At 39.1% G+C, this 24,454-nt stretch overlaps 1 long non-coding RNA gene and 1 pseudogene across 1 annotated transcript; both read right to left on the bottom strand.

Moving 5' to 3' along the window:
- The window catches only part of LOC116315412, a 36,738-nt pseudogene that overhangs the window by 362 nt on the left and 11,922 nt on the right, over nucleotides 1–24,454 (bottom strand).
- LOC120435669 lies at nucleotides 6,791–12,892 on the bottom strand. Its single transcript, XR_005609814.1, has 4 exons — nucleotides 12,853–12,892; nucleotides 12,091–12,149; nucleotides 7,539–7,573; nucleotides 6,791–7,023 (listed from the first exon to the last, which is right to left on the bottom strand). It is a non-coding gene; the product is annotated as an uncharacterized LOC120435669 (long non-coding RNA).

Below are 24,454 nucleotides of genomic sequence, written 5' to 3'. Positions count from 1 at the left end.
ACAAAGTTATTCTATTTTTAACACATAAGACTGCATGAACTGCCCTTTACTATGCACTATTATATTACAGTAAACTAAATGTGTGCTTCTGACCTTCATCCCTTCTGAGTGCAGACTGACCTTCATTGGTTCTGATCACTGCTCTGTCCAGTCTGGTGATGATGTCCTTATTCACACCACAGAGCTGAAACACACAATCGTAGCTCCTCCAGTCCTCAGGTTTGACTGATGAAAGATCCAGATCAGCAGAAATCTGGATCATTGTTGGGCAGGATCTCTCCTCTGTTCACACCCTCATGAAGCTCTTTCCCATCTTTCCTCCAGAACAGTTTGGCTTTGTGTGGATAGAAACCTGTAGCGTGGCAGGTGATTGGAGAGGAGGAAGACTTCTGGAGGAGAGAGACTGAGGGAAGAACTGTTGAAAAAATATAAGTGTTCGTTATTTGGTATTATTACAAATTGTATGTTTGTTGCCATCATCAGCCTATAGGTGTTTGATTGTCTTTCCAAGTCCAGTTAAAATCCAGTGTTATTGCACCTGTTCTCCTCAGAGAGCTCCCTGAATAGTTCAGATACTTCTTCAGCCACTCGGGACAAATGTGAGTGAAGTAGTTCTTCTGTCTGGCTGAGAGAGCTCTGTCAGAGTTGTACTTCTGTTTAGTGATGACTACCTGCTGCTTTGGAGCGATCCACGTCTCTGTCTTAAGGTCAAACGCCAAAAAGTCCTCGCCATCGTAACCCAGCTGATCACAGCCAGTCACATTATTTATTTCAGTGTCCCATTCACAGCCATACATCTCCTGATAAACATGCACACCTGAAAGACAGAAACACTACAGTGAACCAGAGCAAAGCTGCAGCACAGTCTCATCTCAATACAGACACATCAACCAATCAATAGTCACTGAAACAGAGGATCTACTGTTTCTCCTGCTGTTTACTGGCTCAGTGGAAACTAATTAAAACAAACTCTCATCAACACAGTTTAAACTTTACAGAGAGAAAACAGAAACAGACTGAGATGCTACACTCTGAGTCCTTATCTAACCTGCACTTCTATAGACATATATAAATAGCACTACAGGCTGCATGCCTATATACATAATATATGTATGTATATGTACCTGTCCTTGGCCTCCAAACCCTTAGTGACAAATTGTCATGTGTGTCTTCAGTGAACTGTTGGGTTTGTATATAGTGTTGTAGATACTCTTTCCCACTTGTAAATAAGCAGGAGGGGTGAACTGCCTTATTGTTTTCTGTACTTTATCTCTTGTTTATTAAATTAGGGAGTTAAGGGTAGTGCTGGTCTTTTGTTTGGTTTTTGTTTCACGCAGGGTTTAGGTAGAACATCCCTTTTTGGAATAGCTTGTTTTGTTTATTATTTTGGCCTTTTTTCACCCCGGAGTTAATGCTTTCAGTTTTTGGTTGCAATAAAAGCACCTGTAACAGTAAATTGGCTATTGGGTATGGCTTTGGGGACTGGAACACCGTTTTCTTAATCCTTATGTTGTGCTCCTGTACCCCTGGACTGAGGAGTAACAATTATTTATTTACTAATTTGTTTTTATTCAGAAATGAAATGTTTTAATCAAAACACCAATTATGAACATATAAACAAATGGTTTTCATCCCTCTGTTAGAGTTTCATAGACTTGTTAAATAAATACAAAGAAACCCTGAGACTGTTCTGAAAGCAGGTGATAGTCAAACACTTTTCTAACTCACTTTATCTTGTTTTCCTTTAATCTGACACCTGTCCATACTGTATGTTACTGCTCTGCTTCTGGGCTCTTACTTTTCCACATTTTCAGACATAATGATGGAACTTATTTTAGAAAGCTACTGCCTGAATGCTAACAGAGGTCTGTGGTCACATCTCAGACCTGCCTGAAGGATGTGACTGACAGTTTATTTGACCAATAGGAGGGAAGCAAAGAGAAACTCCTCCATTCAACTTTTTGTCTACTAAAAACAGACATGTGAAAATAAAAATGATAACAAACCAAAAACCAAATAATAAGACAACATCCAAAGTCCTGATCAGGCCCCATCAAATCTGAAAGCCATCATCATATCATATTATCGTCCTTTTCACACTACAGGCTTACTTGTGGTAGCAGGCCGAGCTTTAACCTCAGTACTATAGGAGCGTTCGCAGTTTGGATTACAGAGACAGACCTGCTCTACTTTTAGTCACAGCTGGCGAGGCAGGGGAACGTAAACAGAACGCACTGACATCAGACAGGGACCTTCAAAGTAAAACAGGAACACAAACACGCAAAGACACAGACTAAGAAACGAAAACTAAACACAGAGACCTTACTACACAAAAGGGGATACACAGGCAGGGAAAACACCAAACAGAGGGAACACAACTAAACCCTGGTAACCAAAACACAGTCATAATACATAAAACTATCAAAAGTAAAAGTACAACAACCAAAAACACTGGATCACTGACCCAGGACCATGACAGGTCCGTCCATAAAAAAAAACAACCCTCTTTTCTCTTTCTTCCACACACTTGGAGTTTTTAACCAGACCAAACACTATGGCCAAAGAACTAAAATAAAAGGGTTTTCACTCGGACCACCTGTAGGGACGCCCCTATTTGCTGGGCCCAGCTTCCACTTTACGAACAAGTGCGTCCGCTGTCCGGCCTTTCTGCCTTTTTTTCGCTGGTGCAAAAGTGCTAAAAAAAAAAACAAAAACAAAAAACACCATACACTAGAAGACTCAACTTGTTGAGCTTCTAAGATCCTGCACTTACCACTGCAACAAGAACACCCAAACTGAGTTTCTAGGAACCTGCACCCAATAATTGCAGCAGTAATGAAGCGAGGCTTTCCCTGTCGGTCCGATTGAAAATCCTCCCAAATCAAAACAGCTCACCGTTGCAGATCCTTTGCAGTTTCTCTTTTGGTTCTTTTAAGAATTCCTGCATGTGTGAGTCGCTGAAGCACACCCCCCAGTTCCCCCCTTTTTGAAAACAAGGGAACGGTGTCATGATTCGGCTGTGTGGCAGGCAGGAAGTGGACCCAAACGCAAGCTCACAGAGGCAGGAATGAACTCAAAACACAGCTTTATTGCTGGAGGGAAACGGCAAAACAAACTGATAAGAAACTACACCAGGAAACAATACACTAGCACACAGAGAAACACACGGCCATGAATGAGGGAGAACGTGACACAGAACTGAGGGAGACGCAGACATAAATACACAGAGGGTTAACGAGGGGAGTGGGAGCACACGGGGAACACAGGTGACACTGATAATCATAACAAGACACGGCAGGAGTAAACGCAACACTGACGGGAGACTGTCAAAGTAAAACAGGAAGTACATAGAGGTTCAGACAGGAGGAGAGAGAGCACGGGGAGAGCACAGACATAACGGGCTGGGGAAAACATGGAATAAAACATGGAATAAAACATGGAATAAAACACAAGGAGAGACGAGGGCTCACAGATACACAGAGGGGCACACAGGGGGTAAGAGTCACAAGGGGAAAACACATAAGGAACAACGTAACAGAGCAACCCAGGAAGCATGGCCTAAATAAGGAACAAAATACAAAAATACATGAAAACTAAGAATACTGGGCCCACATGCCCCACGGCCATGACAAACGGTGGAACTGAGGCAAATTTGCCCGTGGTTCAGCGAAACTCACCGGAGGAATCCTGCCCGACAACGCCAAATTGTTGTGGAAAATTTTAACAATAACCTGCAACACACCCAGTGAGCTTGATTTGAAGTGGGCTTAATAAACACATTGCAATGTGGAGAGAGCATCCCAGTGAAACACCAGGACCATCTCTGAATTTTGCCCACCGCCCTTACATCTTATATACAGACACACAGAAAAGAACATTCCACAAACTATTACATGTTGGCCCCTCTCATGGGGGGGGGGCTATACCTTCTCCCTCACAGAGAGAATTATGACCTTATTTTCTGCTTGGCCGTCACCTAAGGATTTACATCCCTGATAAGCAGAAGGAGTCTCACTATCTCACTGGCCTCACTGTGTTAACTTTCCACATGCATGCAAACTGGCGACAGGAGTGCTCTTACTATAGTAAAGTGAGAAAGTGATATTACTATAACTAATGTGATATAATTAAATATGTGATTAATACATGAGAAAAGAAATCTGCCACCACAGAACCATAGTTGCAAGGTGGCAGGTGACTGGAGAGGAGGAAGTCTTCTGGAGGAGAGACACTGAGGGAAGCTCTAAGGAATTTAAAAAATAAAATAAATAAATAAAATATCACAGCTTATAACAGCATACTGAGTTTACCATTTCCATTTGATGTATTGACAAACCGGTAATAGAGTTGTTTCGTAATAAAGTTTCTGAATTCATCAAACCCTCCCTTTGTCATGCAAACACAGCACAGGGCATCATGTAGTCCAGTTTTATGAGTGGAGAACAGATTTGTAGCCCATCACCTTGTTGTAGTGGCAGCCATCCTGTTCAGCCATGTTTAGAGTGAATCCTGTAAAATGCTGCCATTCACACCAATATGCTCTGTTTAGAATGTCCACTGACAGGTTTTACGTGTGCAACTGGAAAACAAAGTCTCCATGAAATACATGAAAAACTACTTTTGTTTTTCAGCTGACTTCACTGTCTGCTCCCTCAGTCTTCCTATTCTTATACAACCTCTCTGTCCTCTCTCTCTCCATCGTCCTCACTCAACTAGGAACTAGAAAATTAAAAAAATATATAATCTTAGAATAATTATTATAAGATCATTATTATTATTATGATAAGGGCAGGTTTAGGATCCATAATTGATAACAGCATAACACACTGCTTCGTTATGTGAAATCTTTATCAGTGAATGTGGGTAAAACAGAAGCTACAACTTTATAATGTTTGGTGAATTTGACCCCATGTCCATGTTTATTTTTGCTCTCTGCTGTCTTCATCCTGCTCTCTCCCTCTCTGTCCTCCTCTCTCAAAAGTTAAATGTTACAGTGAATAAAAGACATAAACTCATCCATATCAGTTTATAGTAATATTCAAACTGAATACAGACTGATGCTGGACACTGACAGGTAACATCATTTTGACTTACTGTCACTTGGATCTAGAGCTGAAGCCCAATTCAACCAGAATTGGAACAGAAATCTTTAACAAACTAAAATTATAAAGTACATCATCTCCTTGGCTGCAACTCACGATATCCCAGTGATTTAAGCTGCACTATCAGAACAGTTTGCTCTTTTGCTGTATTTCAGTTAAAGTGTGTTTTAAATCTGCATCACTGATTTGTGTCATGAAATTACGTCTGCATCTTCTTTCTGCCACAGACACAAAAGTCTTAATGAGGTTATTAATGACAAACAGCCTCTGTGTGAGCGACTGTAACATCATGACAGCAACAACACCGGATATAAAACCTGTTTTCATTCTATCCTGTGCTGTCGTCAATAGACGAGTTAGGAAAATCTAACATTTGAAGACAATTACAGAAAATAATACTAAAATACACTGTTATTACTACCATTAATAAAGTTATTTTTAGGGGCGCTCTAAACTGGCCTCTGAGTTGACCCCAGCAGGATACTGACGTTTTATCCCACTTCATGTTAGAAAATATAAAAGCAGCACCTTTAACATGAAAGTAGTGATGCATCCATCTTTACATACTCAGTATTTCAATATTTTTGGTCTCAGGTTTGGAGCATGACTCACTTTTCACAAAGTTTCTGTGCACTCATGTTATTGTACACTCCTGTCCACACTCTGAATAGCCGACATCATGCACGACCACAATGTTAAACTTTTATTTAGATGTAGACACAGTATCGTAGTCTAACAAAACAAAGACTCATTTCCCTGATTCCATAAATCAAAACACAGCTGATCTAAAACATCCAACAGAAAAAAATCTTTACAATAAACACCACGAGGCACACACACACACACACACACACACACACACACACACACACACACACACACTGTAAACCTGATGTATAATTTTGGCAGCAGCATTGACCGTCTAACAGAACAAGCAGTAATAAAATATGCACATTCATGTCTCTGCACTATATTCGTAGGACAGTTACCATTAAAGTCATGACTGTTCACTGTTCACATACTTAGTATTTCAAGATGCCTCATGTTGGTGCTTATAAAAAACAAACTGCGATTGTAAATGAACTGATCTGCAGTCAATTCAAAGCAGAGCAAAGCAATTCAGAGAACTATTATTTTCACATTATTGACCTTGAACCATGATGTCTCCAAAGGTGTAGTGGTTAGCATACTGACCTAGTAAGCAAAAGGTTGATGGTTTAATTCTGGGTGAAAATCCCCTTTGAGGTTGTGTCAGGAAAGTCATCCAGAGTTAAACTAAAATCAAACAGAACTGCTGTAGCAACAAAATGGCCAAAAGCAGCATTAAAACTGAATAATGGTAAAATACACTCAGACCCAACACTGAGGAAAATAAACACATAATTCCTACAGATGTAGCTTTTCTTCTTCAGGATCATCTTTACTTACTTATTATTGTATAAAAAAGACCAACAGTATAAAATTATACTTAAAAAATTTAAATTGTTCTTTTTATTATTTTTCAGTGTTTTTATTTATGTAGTTTTATTTGCATGTGTTTATGTTATTGTTATGTTATTATTGTTATAGTTGTGGTTGTTGTTATTAATGAATTAATTATTTAATTTTTTAAAATTCTGTTCTTAATGTTAAGTATTTTGGTCAGCACTTGCTGTTTTAATGCACTTTATAAATAAAGTGATTTTGGCTAAAAAGTAACTTTTTGCACAGAAAAACAGTAATTCTCTTTTTTTTCTATGACATAAAAGTAAAAATGTGGTTCCTTTGTGTTGTTTGAGGTCTTTTGTGTATGTTTCAGTCAGAAGTTGGTCATGGCTGGAATAAAAAAAGTCCACTTCCATTACAGCAGAAATGTTTTCTCAGGAGTTCAGTGGTGCAGAATCCTCATGAAGTGAAGTTAGTCCAGTGTTCAAAGTGTCTCCTGTTCAGAGAAAGATTCAGCTTTCATTTATCGGGCGATCGTGGCTATCGGGCGATCGTGGCTCAAGAGTTGGGAGTTCGCCTTGTAATCGGAAGGTTACGGTTCGAGCCCCGGCTCGGACAGTCTCGGTCGTTGTGTCCTTGGGCAAGACACTTCACCCGTTGCCTACTGGTGGTGGTCAGAGGGCCCGGTGGCGCCAGTGTCCGGCAGCCTCGCCTCTGTCAGTGCGCCCCAGGGTGGCTGTGGCTACAACGTAGCTTGCCATCGCCAGTGTGTGAATGTGTGTGTGAATGGGTGAATGACTGGATATGTAAAGCGCTTTGGGGTCCTTCGGGACTAGAAAGCGCTATATAAATACAGGCCATTTACCATTTACCATTCATTAACGAGGAGTGAATGAAAAATTCTTCATGCATCAGCAAATGCAGTCAGTGTGAAAAATGAAGGATTTCTTAAATGCATCCAGCACAACTCAAAGATGTGGTACATGTGATGTGTTCAGAGACATCACTTACCTTTGTTCCAGATTTCACTCTTTGTCAGAATTACTCTAAAGAAAAAAGCAACAACATTCAGGTCAAAAACTGGATGGAAGAGCTGTCACACACACTGGGCCATGACCATCTCCACACACACTTTCTTCGTCCATCATGTCACTAGTGATACAGTTTAACTAGTTGCTTATTTCTCTGTAAAAATCTGTTATATGGCCTTGTTATTCGTCATATATGAGGTTTTAGTGGAAGCCACTGATTCTTACTAAGATAAGAAACAGCAACTGGAGCGATGTGCACTGTCATAAAAATGTCTAGTTTGTTATATCTAGATCTTTGCCAGTGGTTGCCATGTTCAGCATGTATGTTGCTCCCTCTGAGGATGTTGTTTCCAGGGCCGTTGCTAGCCATTTGGGTGCCCTAAGCACAAATGCTTTATGGTGCCCCCCCCCGCCACTGAAAAAAAAAAAAACAAAACATTAATACTTTTGAATTTCTCAGTGGAATTTGTTTAATTAAATAACAACAAACATGACAGTTAAACAAATAAATAAGGTTAAAGGAGGTTAAAAATACTGTTACAAATAAATACTGAAACAAAAATTGAACATTGGAACAAGAACAAAGAGCCTGGCAATAATGTGTAATTTTTTTATAAAAAAATAATATATATAATATAATAGTATTATTATTAATATATTTACAAATAGTTTCACAATAGAATTTAAATAAGAAACTTAAATAAGAAAAATAAGAATTTGAACACAAAAGCCACATTCCTTAAGTAACTATGTTAAACATTTTTACAATTAGTTGTCAGAGTATGCCCTAGAGAGGCACACGCCTGCATTTTCTGGTTGCAAAATCAGCTATAAGGTCATCATATGATAGCTTCTGAGCCACGTCACCATTGATGCTGATAACAGCCAGACCACTTAAACGTTCCTGCCCCATTGATGAACGCAGGCATGCGTTTTAATGAGTTTGAGCTTTGAAAAGCTTCGCTCAGCAGAGGCAACTGTGACAGGCAGGGTCAGTGCAATACGCAGAGCAATCCACAGATTGGGATATACCTCTTGAAGCTGATTGTCATGTAAAATGACAGCATTTCCAAAGCAGACGTCTGTGGTGGCAGCTGAGGAAGGTTGATGATTTCCTGCATCATCTCAGGTCCATCAATGTCAGCTACTCCCTTATCTGTCAGTGTCTTCTGTACTTCAGTGCAGTGTTTTTTAAATCCTCCTTGGACATCCCATTCACTTTGCTGAAATCAAGCAGCACTCCATATTTCTCCTTCACTTGATTCATGGTCTCAAACCTCTCCTGTAGGGACATTAAAGCAGAGTCCACAACACAATTGAAAATGTGACCTCAAGCTTTTAAGGGCATCATGGAGGGCTCATCAACAACTTCATATGCAAACTGCCTTTTGTGCTCCTGAGCCTTTTCTCCTTCAACTGTGGTTCTATGTTCAGGGCCTCACAGAGTTCTTTGGCAGCTGACACAGCCTCATCAAACCCAGACTGTCTGTATTTAGAGAGGTTACTTTTGGCAGTGTCAATGAGCCTGACAGCAACATCGAGCTGCATGGAGCTGGACTGTAGTAACTTGTTCACCTGGTTTGTGATTGTAAGAAGTTCACACCACACGATGGAGCAAATCAAAATCGAAATGAGGCTACTTCCTCAGCAAGCACTTGAGCCTCCACCTTTGCGACTGCATCACTTACAGCTTCTCTGGCCTCCAGGAGAGCATCCCTCACTTCTTTTGTCTGACTCGGACAGCAGTTACACTTTGAAGCCTGCTTTCCCATCTAACGTCACTCCAAGATTTAAGTGTCAATTTCACATGTTTTGTTAAAATGGCCCATCGCTGGGTGGCACTGGAAAAGAAATTGAACAACTTCTGCAAATACCCAAAGTAGCCAGTTGCATCTGGAGAGGACTTGGCAGCATCAGCTATGACCAGATTCATCGTGTGAGCTCCACAAGGCACAAACAATGCTCTCGGGTTTAATTGTAGCAGTCTGGCCTGAACACCTTGCTTCTTCCCTTCATGTTGGCCCCATTGTCATAGGCCTGTCCTCGACAGTTTTCAAATGGAATGCCAAGCTCCTTCAACTTGTCAAGGACAACATTGGACAGGTTAAGGCCAGTTGTTTGCTCCACATTTATATAGCCAAGAAAGTATTCTTTAATATCTGGTTGTGCTTGGAAACAAACAATGCGTACTATGACTGACATTTGTTCAGTGTGACTCACATCTGGAGTACAGTCAAGAATGATGGAGAAGTATTTTGCCAACTGGATTTGCTTCACAATGGCGCGGAATGTTTCTGAAGAGATAATCTGAATTAGTTCGTTCTGTGTCTCAGGGCTGAGGTAATGTGTGTGGGAACCTTCATCTTTTATGTTGGCCAAGTGATTTGCCATTACAAGGTCATATGTTGCCATAAGCTCTACTTCCTTCAAGAAGTTGCCATTGTCCGGCTCATAAAGACGGTCAGAAGAGCCCCTAAAGACAAATTTCTGGAAGCCAGTGAGAGAGTTATTGAGAGTAATCGTTTGAGAATCTCTCGCCACTTTTTCCTTTCTGCCTCTAGTAAGGTCAACTCCTGTTGATCTATTGCCATGCTTTTCTTTAGCCGTGTGTCCAGTTCTCTCCACTTAAGCATGCACTGTATGTGGTCTTGGCTACACTCATGACCCCTCAAACGGATGTTGATGTTCGACCAGTCACTGAAGCCCTCTGTACTCAGCTTTATATCCTTCACACTGAAAAGCTTACATGCAAAGCAGAACACAGCATTGTTCTGCGGTGAGTACACTAACCAGCTCCGTGAACCTTTTCTCCATTGGGAAGAATTTTGAACTTAAGGCTAGTGTGAAATGCTCTTCCATCAGGCCCCTTTGGAAAATTAAAATCAGAGCTGACATTAAAAGGACCTCTCCAGCACAATTTCAACACGATCAGCATCTACAATGTGAGCTGGCCAAAGAGCAGGATCGGTTGAAGGGGGCACACATGTCTCCACAGTGTCACTTTCTGATAGTCTCTCAGTGACAGGACTCTCAGTGGTACTTGTGTATGGAACTGTACCTGAACTGGTGGTTGATGGTTCTTGTTCTTCTTGGCTAGGGATTGTTGCAGGGTCTACAATGGCTGGTGGTTGATGTCCAGGGATGGCACTACTACTGGATGGTTCATCCTGTCCTTGAGATCCTCCTTGAACATATTTAAGCATTGACCCTGCATACAAGAGAAAATATTCAGGGATTTTACAGAAATACAATTTTGAATCTACAGTAGGCCCTACGAAAAATTGCATTATAAGACTAATAAATTAAGTAAGTCACTGGTACATTTAAAAATTACTAACTATATTTTACATGTATAGATTTTCATAATGGCAAATGGCAATATAAACATGCTGTACATAATTTGATATAAATGCGCAAAGTAGGAAATCTATATTACTGGAAGATATAGGTTTCATATTACACTGTAATATGAAACCTATATCTTATTTATGCCGCATAAATAAGATATGCGTCTTTATAGATATCCTGAAATGCAGCAACATACAAAGTAATCTTGTCTAATCTGATAATAATACTTGACTGCATCACTGACCTATCCCAAAGTTAAGGTTAATCAGTAGCATGCATGACGTTAGCCAGCTAGCAACCTGAGGAGGGAAATGCTAGTCTCACGATTGCTAACGTTATCTGAAAACCGTCAATTGAGTGACCATGATGAGTTGCTTTTAGTAGTCCATTCTATATTCATATCCACAACGTAAACAAACTACCCAACATCAATCATTTGCAACATTTGTTAACACAGTATGAACACTGCTAACAGGAGCTATCACAGAGTTGACGGACATGAGCGTGCAAGCAAGGGCTACAATAATGAACTTTTTATTATTATTATTTAAACATTGCCTTACCGGCAAGCGGCGCCTGAGTTTCATCACGCTTCCTCTTCTTCTTTCTTTTCTCCGCTCCCGACTCCTGTTGCCGTTTCGAGGCCATGTTCAAACAGGTGTTTACCAATACCGAATTGAGGCATTATAGAACAGACCACTGGGAGTGGGGGGCACCAGGAGGAGACTGGAGACAGGGCACAAAGCAGATTCACCCCTTTTCTCGGGAAAATTGTTTTATGTTGCTTTTGTATTGTTTAACCATATTAATGCATATGATATTTATAGTATTAATATGGTTTACTTTTTTTTTTTTTTTTACGACCCTGATTTTTTTGGTGCCCTACCGCCATTTGGTGCCCTACGCGGTGTGCGTTATGTGCGTTTATGAGCTACGGCACTGGTTGTTTCATTTAGATAAGAGCATTTAAAATCCAAAACAATCGACTGTAGGAGAAGAAGCGTGTGATATGATGGTGATGGCAGGTTTATACCTGAAATCTACAGCTAGTGAGTCAGAACAGCCGAACATTGCAGAAATGTTTTTAATAATTCAAAATGCATCAAAGTATAAAAATCCATGAGTAAAAACATGCAGTACCACACAGAGATTAAGACTGTGTGTCACAGAGAACCTGTACTTACTGTCATCAGCTCAGTTTTGCAGGTTATGTCTGAAGAACCATCTGAAGAAGATTTTGAATCTGAGGAGGAAAAATACAGAATAATTAAAAATATGAAGCTAAAAGAAACAAATCATATGATCTGTTGATGTTGATGATAGTGTTAAATACAAACAGCATGAACACAAACACAGACAGGAGGGGAAAGTTTTCTCAGTTGCAGGAGGGTTTATGGTTCTGTTTCTGTCACTTGAATAGTTTAACTTTGAAAAATATGTTAGCACTGTTTCATTGTGTAGCTCAGAACTATCTTGGAAAATCTGCAGTGCATATAAAATGTATTTATGTGAGCACAACAGAAATCTCAGTTAGTGAACATGGAGGAGCTGCTCAGGTAAAAAGTTTATTGGGGCAACATCCTGGCCATGGAAGAAGAAGAAGAACGAAGATGTGTGGTGGTGAAAAACGACCAAGACAGCAGATTAAAGATTATAGATTAAAGCAACAGGACCTGCAGTGATTCACAGAGCTGGTTTGTTACTGTAGAATATTACTGAACATAGTGGGGCCGTCTATGTTTCCAAGGTACTTGTTTTTTAGTACTGATGCTTTAATTGCTTTGTTCTGTTTAGTGCTGTGTAACTATGAACAGCAACTATTTTAACGGACTATATGAACACACGTTCTACTTTGATGTTTACAAATATTAAAAAATAAAGCCACTACATTACAATTTTTATGAGGACACAAACAAATCCTCCAATCCAAGTACACACAGACACACCTGAAGGGCTCCTTTCAGGATCATTTTCAGGTGACGTCTTCATGTCTAGAAAAAAAGAAAAAAAGAAAAATCAAGATATCAAAACCAGCTGAGCTGCTCTGTAGTGATGCTGTCATTCATTTCCAACACACTGCTTTGTTTCCATGTATTTAATTTTAGTCTCTAATTCACATTCAGTGAAACAGATTTTTATGTGAACAGAAATCTGCTCAAAAGGCCTAAATGGAAAATTTACTTACAAGGTTCAGAAGAATTAGCTGTAAATAAAAACAAAGAATCAAATGTCAGACATCATAGCTGTAAATACAAAAACACTGATCCCTACACCACTAACTAGCTTTACAGTGCTCTCTATGTTACTTTACCTTTTACTTTATTTACCATTGGTTCCTTCTATCACTATGATAACACTGTTACAGTATCATCACTCTGACCTGAAGCTTGTTTTAATTTGCAACCTGGTAAAACACTAAAAATACTAAAATCATATTTGGACACTTTGGTTCACTCACCAGTTTTCTTTTTGTAAATAATGAATCCAATTAGTGCAACGACAGCAAGAACAAGAGCAGCAGTGACAATGGGTACGCTGATGGGGATGGAAATGGGGCTGGAGCTGGGGCTGATCGTGATGTTGGGCACTTCTGTCGAGGCTAAAAACAAACAAACAAAAAAACAAAGAAGAAGAACAGTAAATGACTGATTTATTTGTTTTGAATATTGTTTTGTAAAAACAAAATTTGTTCAATGATTGATAAAAAAATGTTGAATGAAAATAAAGATAAAGACAAAACTGAAATGTGTGTCCTTAATGTCTTTAACTTCTTTGACTTATACTAATACTAAACTAATATTATAAAAAATCCAAACATTTAAAGTGTCAGTGCTGCAACTGCAAACCATGATTGATTAGTTAGTAATAAATTAAAATTATTTATGTTAATGGGTTTTTTTCTGTTTTAGACTGTTTATATATGATGTGTCATATGAGGAGGTCCATTGTGGCTATAAAATGAGTAAAATTACATTTTGAAAATAAAGGCAATATTTTATGACACCCATCAGCTCAAACACAAAACAATACAAACAACACATCTTCATCATTTCTGATTATTTTCTTACCTTCATTTGTCCTGATGGCTGTTTTATCCAGTGTGGTGGTGACGTTTTCATTGATGCCAGAGAACTGAAACACACAGTCGTACCTCCTCCAGTCTTCAGCTGGAACAGATCTCAGATCCAGGTTAACACTCATCTGGAAGGTCCCATCATTGTTGGTGAGGATCTCTCCTATCTCCACACCCTCATGAGTCTCCTCTCCGTCTTTCCTCCACATCATCTCGGCTCTGTCAGGGTAGAAACCTGTAGCGTGGCAGCTGATGGCAGAGGAGGAAGACTTCTGGAGGAGAGACACTGAGGGAAGAACTGGAGAGTAAAGAAAAACACTGTTCACAGTTTCTGTATTAACAGCATGCTAACTTATTATGTCTGTTTGAATGCCTTAGACACACATATTAATGTACATATAGTACCATGTAAAGTCTGTTTAAAAAATGAAGGATATTACAGAGTCGAAAGAAAGAAATAAGAAAAATATTTGAAGAGGGGGGGAAACACATTGTAAAAGGCTGAAGTGATGGTTCTGAAATTTAACGAATAAATAAATTTTGATTATTGTTAAAAAAAACCACACGAGATTAGCAGACAGAGAGGAAGAGAGAAAATACACTGAACTTAACTGTGTTGGTCATAAAAAAGTAGTAATACTTAATAAAAATGAGGTAAATTATCACTCTAAGTCTGGTCATGTGATTGTACCTGTTCTCAGTAAAGAGCTCCTCCCATAGTTCAGATACTTCTTCACCCACTCAGGACAAATCTGAGTGTAATAGTTCTTCACACTGGTTAAAAAAGCTTTGTTACTGTCCCACTTGTGTTTGGTCACCACAGCCTGTTGTTTTGGAGCGACCCACGTCTCTGTCTGCAGGTCAAATGTTATGAAGTCTTCTCCATCATAACCAAACTGCTCATATCCGTCCACCTCATTCGTCACATCGTCCCATTCACAGCCGTACATCCGCTGGACAATGTGAACACCTGAAAGAAGAACAAAGACGAAGGCGATAGTGAGTCAGAGTGAGATCCAGCATTATTTCACATTAACACAGAGACACCAGTCACCAGAGACTAAAATACCTGACCTAAACCCACTGATGCAGGACAGCACAGTGTGGATTCAACACAGCTTCCACAGAAGGAGGGTTTCAGGACAGAGAAGCCTGTTCAGCAGTGAGTTGCTACAACTGGTTTCAATAAACATAATAATAAATATCCTGAAAGACAAGCTATGTAAGATGTGAGCTCAGTACAAACGCTGTTTTCAAAATGTTAAATGAAGGAGAGAAAAATGCCATTTGACTTCACAATTCTTTATTTCTTCTTCTTCCTCTTTCGGTCACTCTTTTTAAGAGTCGCCACAGCAGATCCTCCTTCTCTACATCCATGAACCTCCCCCAGGGTCTTTCTCTTTCCAAACCATCTCAGCCTTGCCACTTGGTCACTCCCAATAAAATCATCATCAGCTCTTTTACCTCCAACTCGGTGTCTTCATCTCCACACAATGCATCGCAGCAGGTCTCACTACCATCTTGTAAACCTTCCCTTTCACTCTTGCTTCTGTCTTTATGCAACAGATCACACCCTGACACCCTGCACCTTACTTGTGCACTGCCTGCTACTTTGGATGGTTGACCCAGGTATTTAAATTAATAATCATCACTTAACCTGTCCATCCCCACTACAAACATGAAGGAGGCTCAGAGCAGATATATGATGTAATCCCACCCCCACCTTGAACCCATTTGTCACTCCAACCACACACAACTGTGTCTTACTGTCCAGATACAGGTCCTGCACCACCCTCACATACTTCTCTGTCATTCCTGACTTTCTCGTGCAGCACCACAGTTCACCTTTTGGCATCTTATCATGTGCTTTCTTTGCAACACATCACGTCTGTGGCGCTCTTTCTCAGCATGAAGCCATACTGCTGCTTCCCCATTCCCCAGACGTTAAGCAGTCTGGTTAAAAAGTCCACTGCTCCCTCTCCTAAACATCCTCATAACTCCACAGGGATGTGATCTGGACAAACTGCCTTTTCACTCTTCATCCTCTTACAGCTGCCCTCACGTCTTCTTTACTCATCCTCTGCGCTTCCTGATTCACTAGCTGCCCTCCATCTGCCCTTTACATTCATCGTGAGTCATCCTGTATTTAAATCTTTTTAATCTGAATGAAGTATTTTAAAGTGTATGTATGCAAATCTGTTTACGACTAAAATAAACGCTGAAAACATTAACATCAAATATCAGTAAAAAAAACAAGAAAATATAAACAAACCTCCAGTTTGGTTGAAGCGCTGCTTTGCAATTTCAAAGTTTAGAAAAAGTTTGAAATTCAAGATTAGAAAAATTCCTTGAAAAACATCAAATAATACATGTTGGTCAGTATGGTTTCAGAACGCATAAGAACCACTTCAATGGCGATAATTGAGGCAGTAGAAGAAATTACTAATGCACTGGATAAAAATAAATATGCAGTTGGTATTTTTGTTGATCTCAAAAGGCCTTCGACACAATCAATCACTCAATTTTATTGGATAAATTGGAAAGATATGGTATTCGAGGAAAGCTGGTAACTGGTTAAAAGTTACCTAACGGGTCGGGAACAATATGTTAGCATAGAGCATTATCATTCAGAGAAACTTGGTATTACATGTGGTGTTCCCCAAAGGGTCAGTGTTGGGACCAAAACTTTTCAATGTATACATAAATGATATTTTTGATGTTTCTGAAGTACTTAAACTCATACTGTTCGCAGATGATACAAACATATTTTTCAGTAGCGATGATTATACTGATCTTGTAATGACCGTAAACAGGGAGCTAAAATTAATAAAAAAAATGGATGGATATAAATAAATTATCATTAAATATAAATAAAACTAAAGCAATGTTTTTGGTAATTTAAAATATAATATAAATTACCAATTATTATTGAAGGTGTACCAATTGATAATGTGAGTGAAAACAAATTTTTGGAGTCGTAATTGATAACAAAATTTCATGGAAACCCCACGTCAGACACATAAAACCAAAATTTCCAGAAGCCTCGCAGTTTTTGAACAAAGTGAAACCATACCTTGATAAAGATGCACTTCGTACTCTGTACTGTACCCTGGTTCTTCCATATCTTACATATTGTGTGGAAGTGTGGGGAAACACATATAAAAATACAACCAATCCATTAGTCACAGTATACAGAAACGAGCACTGCGTATTATTCACAAGGCTGGTTATCTAGATCATACTCACAAACTCTTTCTTCAGGCAAAGTTACTTAAATTCCAGGATCTGGTTAATTACAATACATCTATAATCTTATACAAAATCTTTAATAAACTTCTACCTGCAAAATTACAAACTTTATTTGAAATTCGAGAAAGGGCTTATAATGTGAGAGGCTTCGGAGAATTTAAATTACCCAGAACTCGAACAACCCGTAAAGGTTTTTGTGTGTCTGTATGTGGTGTGAAAATCTGGAACAGTCTGAGTTTACAACTGAAACAATGCAAAAATATTCATAAATTTAAACTCCTCTACAAACAGTTGGTCTGGTCACAGTATACTCAATGATGGTTTTGGTGTGCTCTGTAATGTTTGTTCTCTTACCATTGCTGGTATGGATTCCAAAAAAAGAAAGGAAAAGAAAAGTGTATGTATGTACATATATGTACATGTGTGTGTAGATGTGTGTTTGTTACTATGTAATTATTATTGCCTGTTACCTGTGGTAACGCAATTTATAACTAATATATTTTGTATTCAGTTACGAAGGTTCTATTTGTTGTTTGTGAGCTGCCGTTGAGATGCCCGGGGCTGTTGATGTGTTGTTTGGTTTGCAATGATGGGCGTAGCTGTGGGAAGCTATTGGTTTTTGTTGATGAGTGAGTATAAGGGTGGGATTTAATAAGTTTTCTTCGTCCCACTCCTTTTCAGGTAAATTGTTTTTTGTTTTTGTGCACTTTATGTTTAATATATGTACTTTGTTGTGCCTGAAATGAACAAATAAATAAAAAAAATAATAAAAAATAATGTTGGCTTTGAACACCTGCTGGGCACTTACAAAGCCCCCAGTCTCTCTCTCCCAGTACTGCTCATCTATATTTCTGTTCATCCAGTCCTGTTTGGACACAGCTTTCATGGTGTTGCTGTCAAACTGAACCATCTGAACTTCATCAACCATCCCAACAACCACGAACTCTGGGAAGTTTGGAACTTGAGAGGATGCAGTGTAGAAATACTTCAGAGAGTGCTTCACTGGAAGAAATGTTTAATGTTGTGAGACACGGCTTTAAAAATCAGCATATTTTCAAAATAAAGAAACTATAGTGTCTCCTCTATAAATACAAAAATAGATTTATGAATCAATGTTTTATCTTTTCTGATCATCTTATATTATATATTGACCAAAGGCTGCCAATGAATTAATTTTTTAGTATTGTGCAGATTTCAACTGTTTCTTTCCCTTTTTGCTAATACACCATAAAACATTATGAGCAGTTTAAATTTTTCTTCTTCTACAATTAGAAATTTAATTTTAACAAAAAATAATTTGTAAACCAACACTCATTTAGGTTTTGATGTTTGTAGGCTTTCTGCAAACAGCTACAAACATCAGGGACCCCCACCAGCCCTCTCACGGCCTGTTCTCCCTCCAGCATCTGGAAAGAGGTGACGGAGCATCAGCTGCAGAACCAGCAGGATGCTGGAAGACTTTTCTGCACTAACTGTGAGACTGATAAATGGACTTTGGCCCCTCCCTCTACAATCCATAAACACACACTTAATCTGATCTAATTTAATCCCTCTCTGTGAGAGGACTGCTGCTAGCTGAATTTACACTTGAGTTTGCTCTGCGTCTCTGCAAGCTGCGGCTTCATTGCTATTTATCCTTATTTTAGTTATTACTGTATTTTTTTAGTTTTGGTTTTACTGATCATTGTACTGTAGAGGCTGGTGAGAAGCAACATTTTGTTGAAGCCTGTGTATTTCTGTGAAAAAAAATACAACCCTGCGAAATAAAAATAAACCTTAAATCTTGAATATATACAAGCCGAGAATCTATTTACAGTAACACATGAGCCACCTGAGAGCAACACTATCTCTAAAGAACAGTTTCATTTTTATGAAGCTTACCTGCAGACACAGACGCTGCCCAGTAAAGAAGCAGCATCATAAACGTCCTCATCTTCAATTCAATACTCGCATTATAAGAAGAAAAAAATTAATACAACCGTTTATTGTTTTAATTTTGCCAAAAAATGAAACTACTGCCTCTGAGTCCGCATGTCTCCTCTCTGATATCACATATTTTCTGCAGTTATTTGTACTTAATCATATTCTTACTAATGCCATTTTAAAAGTAGTTTCAATTATGCTCATGTTTACACAACTATGCAATTAACCTTGTGTTTCCAGAGCAATCCAGATACAATTATTCATCCACCCACAAATTTAGCTTGCAACCTGTTCCACCTGATTTGGGACAAGAGATACGACACACCCATTTGTTTTTTGAGTAGGATTTGCCACAACATCCAATGAAAAAACATTTCTATTTATCTCTCTCTCGCCCTCATTAATAAGATTTGGATTTTTGAGATGTGGGTCAGCAGCAGAATTCAGTGGGTGGTGGTAATACACCTGACTGTAACAAAGATGGAAAAAAAATATGTCTTTATTGTTTAGACTCCGCCACAGTGAAAATGAAACTGCGGCATGCGCAGTAGCTCCTCTCTGACCAATAGGAATTCAAAGCTGGCTGCATCTTAACAGTAACCAGGCAAAAAAAGGGAACTAAGGTTTTCTTTGGAAAGTGAAACTCCTCATGACCTCAGAAACAAAGAGCTAGTGGTGTGTAGTCTGTGGGCTCTGTGTCTTTAACCACTACGTCACTGTAGGCTGTCTAATCAAAATCATGTATATTTGTGTCACATCTATTATCACATATTTTCGGAAGTTATTTATACTTAATCACATGCTTACTAAATCCATTTTAAAAGTAATTTAAATTATGCTCATGTTTACACTCATATACAAATAACTTCCCCAAGTAATCCAGATACAATTATTCATCCACCCACAAATTCATCTGGAAACCTACTCCAGCCAAATCAGCTGGAATAGCTGTGTGTCCTTCTCTTTCTGCAACGTTGCTGCAATGATAAAATAAGGAAACGATCAATTCCTAAAATCAGAAATGTTGAATTTTATTTAAAAAAAACAAACAAATAAAGAGGCAATATTTAAGTATTATTGTCTAAACCAAAGGGCTACAGACTGAATATTATGTATTTACATATAAAAATTTAAATATAATGTTGGATTTTAAGACTTTCTGTTATTTCTGTTTCTCTTGTCCTCATCTGACCTCTGCCCTCAGACTCTTTCTCATAACTTGCTGCCTCTCATATGAACTCACTTCAAGTTATAATCCCACTGTTCATAAATAATCCACTCATTCTGCACATAAACCTGTCTAAGTATCAAAGACTATGATTAAGCTCTGCTGCAGGACTAGGTTTCTCCACAATGTGCTGCTGGGTTTGGTTTGTCAGATGGCGCCATCTAGCAATGGGATTGTAGTACTGCTGAATATAAAAGTAAGCTTTGTCTTTAACTGTCTTTCAGTCAACTAAGTTGTGTTTTCTTACCCCTCCCAATCCAGTTGCATAATGCTAGTACGGTGGCTGCTACAGGACAAACTAGTTTTAGTCAGCGAAGACTAAAAACATTAAACTGCCTCCATCTGCTAGCAGAGCTCCTTGTAGAGAAACAGGCTATCTCTGGACTGTGAATGAGCTACCTCTTGTTTTTAAACTGAAAAAGACTCTTTGATGAGAGGTGAAAAGGAAAGCACCGATGAATAAAAAAATAGAGAGCAGTGTTTTTGGATATAGAACAAAAACCTATGACATGGTCTGAAAGAATGATTATTTATTAAACTTTAAAAAATGGGTGTAAAAGGTAGATTGTTTAATTGGGTCAGAGACTTACTGTTAGGAGGCCTGGGTCGTTGACCCAGGGTTTTTGAGTTTGTTATATTAGTTATAATTTCTAGTCTTTGGTTTCTTTGAGTTCTGTCTTATGGTTTATGTCTCTGTCATCTCTAGTTGCTCTGTCTCCCCTGTCAGCTGTATCCCCTTGTCTAGTTCGGCGTCTCTGTGTATCCTTAGTTGCTATATTCCGTGTCCAGTCAGTCTGTGTCTGTAAGTTCAGTCTGTGTTGTGTTTCCTGTTTTACTTTGAAGGTCTCTGTCTTTTCTCAGTGTGTTCAGTTTATGCTTCTTTGTCTCGTTAGTCCTGATTTGCCCCAGCTGTGTTTCCCTCCTGTTGCCCGTTCCCTGATTACTCCCTCTGCGTATTTAAGCCCTGTGTTTTCCTGTGCTCTCTGTCGCGTTCTACCGTTTACCTAGCTGTGTGTTCTGTCAGTTCTCTGGTTTAAGTTTATTTTGATTTTCCCAGGTATGTTTTGTTACCCTTTTTGAGTTCAGCATTAAAGCTGTTTTGAGTTCACCTTTTTGTCTCCGGAGTCTGCACTTTGGGTCCTCTTCCTGTCTGCACACAGCCGTAACATAACACTTTCTGGACAAAAGATCAATAAGGTTTTGTATAAATGGTGCAGAATCTAGAAGCTGTGTAGTTGAGAATGGAACTCCTCAAGGCAGAGTATTTAACCCATTAGTAATTTTAATTAAGATTAAATATACCTTTGATCAAATCCCTTTAGGCATATAGGCTTTTGCAGATGATACATTCATCAGGAAGAGAGGAAGAAGTGTGCAGACTGTTAAAAAGCAGCTGCAAGAAGCAGTTAAGTAGGTACAAATATGGGCTACTGCATGAGGACTTCAGCTCTCCATGGAAAATAAAACAAAACGGTTTATTTAAACAGGAAACATATAAGCAAAGATTGCTTCATTTATCTGTATGTCATTTAAATTTTTAGGAGTGCACTTTGATGTAAAGCTTACATGGACACAGCACATTAATCGGACTGAGAAGAAAATGTAAAAAGAGTTTAAATATAATACCTGGTGGAAACACAATGGGAATCACAAAAGCTAATTTTAAAAAATGTATGTGCATATATATCAGTGATAAGATCTAGTTTGGATTATGGAGCTGTAACATTTGGTTATTATCTGTTTGTATTGAGGCACAATCAGTTTCGCAGCCTTTGGCTGAACTGAGCAGAGATCATAGACCTGGACTCTTCAGATTTAATGGTGCTGTTTCTGTGAGCAGTCCCATCATCAGTAAACACTAGAGGCACTAGTTGCTGTGCTTTCAATCGTGAGCTGTTTCTCTTTTCCAAGCTCTCCATTTCCCATTATTCTGTTATAACCTTTATTTCATCTGTCTAATGATTTATTTATTTATTCATTTTATTTTTTACATTTCTGTGTATGCCGTTTTAGATGTTTTCTAAAAAACACTGTAACCAGTGTTTTGTACCATGTTGTAAACCCTCTGTATTACATTAAATAATGGTTCTAATGACCATGAAAATGATATACATACAGTGGCTTGCAAAAGTATTCGGCCCCCTTGAACTTTTCCACATTTTGTCACATTACAGCCACAAACATGAATCAATTTTGTGAAAGACCAATACAAAGTGGTGTACATGTGAGAAGTGGAACGAAAATTATACATGATTCCAAATATTTTTTACAAATAAATAACTGCAAAGTGGGGTGTGCGTAATTATTCAGCCCCCTTTGGTCTGAGTGCAGTCAGTTGCCCATAGACATTGCCTGATGAGTGCTAATGACTAAATAGAGTGCACCTGTGTGTAATCTAATGTCAGTACAAATACAGCTGGTCTGTGACGGCCTCAGAGGTTGTCTAAGAGAATATTGGGAGCAACAACACCATGAAGTCCAAAGAACACACCAGACAGGTCAGGGATAAAAGTTATTGAGAAATTTAAAGCAGGCTTAGGCTACAAAAACATTTCCCAAGCCTTGAACATCGCACGGAGCACTGTTCAAGCAATCATTCGTGGAAGGAGTGTGGCACAACTGTAAACCTACCAAGACAAGGCCGTCCACCTAAACTCACAGGCTGAACAAGGAGGCGCTGATCAGAAATGCAGCCAAGAGGCCCATGGTGACTCTGGACGAGCTGCAGAGATCTACAGCTCAGGTGGGGAATCTGTCCATAGGACAACTATTAGTCGTGCACTGCACAAAGTTGGCCTTTATGGAAGAGTGGCAAGAAGAAAGCCATTGTTAACAGAAAACCATAAGAAGTCCCGTTTGCAGTTTGCCACAAGCCATATGGGGGACACAGCAAACATGTGGAAGAAGGTGCTCTGGTCAGATGAGACCAAATGGAACTTTTGGCCAAAATGCAAAACGCTATGTGTGGCAGAAAACTAACACTGCACATCACTCTGAACACACCATCCCCACTGTCAAATATGGTGGTGGCAGCATCATGCTCTGGGGTGCTTCTCTTCAGCAGGGACAGGGAAGCTGGTCAGAGTTGATGGGAAGATGGATGGGGCCAAATACAGGGCAATCTTGGAAGAAAACCTCTTGGAGTCTGCAAAAGACTTGAGACTGGGGCGGAGGTTCACCTTCCAGCAGGACAACGACCCTAAACCTAAAGCCAGGGCAACAATGGAATGGATTAAAACAAAACGTATCCATGTGTTAGAATGGCCCAGTCAAAGTCCAGATCTAAATCCAATCGAGAATCTGTGGCAAGATCTGAAAACTGCTGTTCACAAACGCTGTCCCTCTAATCTGACTGAGCTGGAGCTGTTTTGCAAAGAAGAATGGGCAAGGACTTCAGTCTGTAGATGTCAAAGCTGGTAGAGACATACCCTAAAAGACTGGCAGCTGTAATTGCAGCAAAAGGTGCTTCTACAAAGTATTGACTCAGGGGGCTGAATAATTACGCACACCCCACTTTTCAGTTATTTATTTGTTAAAAAAAAAAGTTTGGAATCATGTATGATTTTCGTTCCACTTCTCACGTGTACACCACTTTGTATTGGTCTTTCACGTGGAATTTCAATAAAACTGATTCATGTTTGTGGCTGTAATGTGACAAAATGTGGAAAAGTTCAAGGGGGCAAATACTTTTGCAAGCCACTGTATGTTACATCATGTTAAGCAGAGATTAATTTGAATTTAAACTGATGATGCTCAGATTCATTCACTGAATTCAACCTTTATACTAGTTACTAGTAACAAATAGATATAAGCCAAGATGGCTAAATTCATACAAAGCAGTAAACCTCAGAGCAACAGCAAAAGTCAGCTGATCACAGCCTGTACATGGAGAAAATCTACTAGAGCTCAAAAGAGAAATTATTGTGAGTTTTGATTCATTTCCTCACACTGAGCCACACCAACCAATCTGAAGGTTCCCCCACCTGCCAAATCTCACTTTTAGCCCTCACTCTACTCAAGAAGAAGATGAGGATGGGTGACTGCGTGACACCAGAAGAAGTGTAAATCCTATGGT

Source organism: Oreochromis aureus, linkage group 22 (assembly GCF_013358895.1).
Source record: "Oreochromis aureus strain Israel breed Guangdong linkage group 22, ZZ_aureus, whole genome shotgun sequence".
Classification (NCBI taxonomy): Eukaryota; Metazoa; Chordata; class Actinopteri; order Cichliformes; family Cichlidae; genus Oreochromis; species Oreochromis aureus.
The sequence above is the reverse complement of the archived record's forward strand: the minus strand, read 5'-3'. Positions and strand labels throughout refer to the sequence as shown.